Raw genomic sequence first — 2,267 nt, forward strand, 5'->3', positions numbered from 1 at the left:
TCCTCTCCTCTCTTCCCTACCACTTCCCTTCTCCTCCCCTTACCCCTCCCTTCTCCTTACCCCTTCTCTCTCCTCCCCTTTCCCCTCCCCTTCTCCCTTTGATACTGCACATTGAAGTCAGGTCTTCACACATACTAGACAAGTGCTCTGACACTGACTTGCAGCCCCAGCCCTTTAAAATTTTTGTATTGTGTGACAGCATCTTGATAAACTGCTGAGGCTGCCCTCACACTTGCAAACCTGCTGAAGCAGCCTGCAGAATAGCTGAGATTACAGGCATGCACCACTGCACCCAGTATTTACTCTTATTTTTAAAGATGAAGTAACTGAGGCTTTGAGAGGTTAAACGTTTCAAGATGTCAATTAGCTAATGATTTTTAAATGGAGATTTAAAAATAGGTTGTTGAACTTCCGCTGCACTTTTGGGACCCCTCCATACCCGCCCAAGCCCAGGCCCTGCAAGTGTGTGGGAGAGCTTCTGTGCTCCCCTGTGCCTGCTTGACCTCTCTGGACCAAGCCCAGTCCTGTCTCTTGAGTGAGACCTTTTGCTGTGCTTTTCAGACCCCTCCACCCCTCTAGAGCCAGCCCAAGCCTGCCTTGTGAGTTAGAACTTCCGCAGCGCTCTGCTCTTCTGTGCCCCCTAAACCCATCCAGACCTAGCCCCGGCCTGTCAGACAGGCCTGGGGTGAAACTCTGCAGCTGAAGTCCCTGCAGAGGGACTAGGGGCCAAAACCACACAGCCAACCCAGGAGCAAAACATCTTGCCAGAGGGGCACAACAGGTTCACCTCCAAGGGCTATAGCAGGAAGGAGCTGAGCGCAGTAGTCAGACCCAAGCTAGGCACATCTGATGAACTCAAACTTAGTAGATCTGCGCCTGAATTTTAGTTGGTGCTAAAGTTATAACTGCACCAAAGCTCTACACCAAAGGTCAGAGGACAGTGACATATAAAATGACAAAGAGAAGGACCAAAATGCAATCTCAGGTCCTGACCCCATCCAGAACAAATACACAGGACACTAGGATAGCTGAAGTGTCTGAATTAATAGCTTTTGAAGTAAAAAAACAACAGCAGAAAGGTATAGAAGAACTCAGATCATAATTAATCTCTGAAATAAAAAAAAAGAAATCTCTGAATTAATAGCGTCGGAAGTAAAGAATCAAATACAGAAACATATAGAGGAAATCAGATCAGAAATAATCTCTGAAGTAAAAAAATTAATTACTGCTTCTAAAGAAGAAACTGATAAAAAATTAGAGGAGATTAGAAAATCGACAGATTCCTTGAATGAGCAATACAGGAAAAAAATTGATCTCATGAAGCAGACTCAAAGAGAGACAGAGGAACTTGAAATTTCAATCACAAGCTTGCAAAATCATTTGAGTGAAAGTGAAGATAGAGATTCAGATCTTGAAGACGCTGGTGCATGTAGTGAAAAGGTAAGAAAAGATCTCTTAAAAACAACTAGGATGCAGGAAAAATAATTCATCACCTACAAGATGATGCAAAGATGAACAACATAAAACTAACAGACATCAATGAGAAAGAAACAGTCAATACAAATGATATAAAAAGAATATGGTCAGAATAGCAGAAAACTTCCCAAATATGAGGAAACAATCTGACATTCAGTAACCAAAGACAACAGAGCTCCAAGTAACTTCAACCCAATTAAAAATACACCGAGACATATAATAGTCAAGATCCCAAAAATCCAGCATAAGAAAAATATACTGAAAGCTGCTAGAGAAAAGAAACAGATCTCATTTAAAGGAAAACTGATCAGAATAATGGCAGACTTCTCTTCACAAACCATGAAGGCAAGACGAGCATGGAGCAGAGTACAAGTTCTCTATGAAAACAAATTCCAGCACAGATTAATATACACTGCAAAACTCTCTTTCACATTTGATGAAGAAGTGAACTACTTCCATGACAAAGAACGATTAAAGAATTTCATGATGACAAGGCCAACCCTACACAGGATACTGAAAGATGTTCTAGAGAGGGACCAAAATGATCAGAAATCCATGAATGAGAAAAGAAGGAACCCATTAAATAGGGCAAACAAACAAAGGACAAAAAGAAGTAAGCAACAGTAGATAAATAACATGTCGATCATAAATCAATACATCTCAATTATAACAATCAATGTAAATGGACTCAATTCATCAATTAAAAGAAATAGACTGCACAGTGGATTAGGAAACAAAATCCAACAACCTGCTGTATACAAAAACACACTTAACTCATAAAGAAATTCATA

The sequence above is a fragment of the Octodon degus genome, unplaced genomic scaffold (genome assembly GCF_000260255.1).
Source record: "Octodon degus isolate 3935 unplaced genomic scaffold, OctDeg1.0 scaffold00022, whole genome shotgun sequence".
In the NCBI taxonomy this organism is placed as follows: domain Eukaryota; kingdom Metazoa; phylum Chordata; class Mammalia; order Rodentia; family Octodontidae; genus Octodon; species Octodon degus.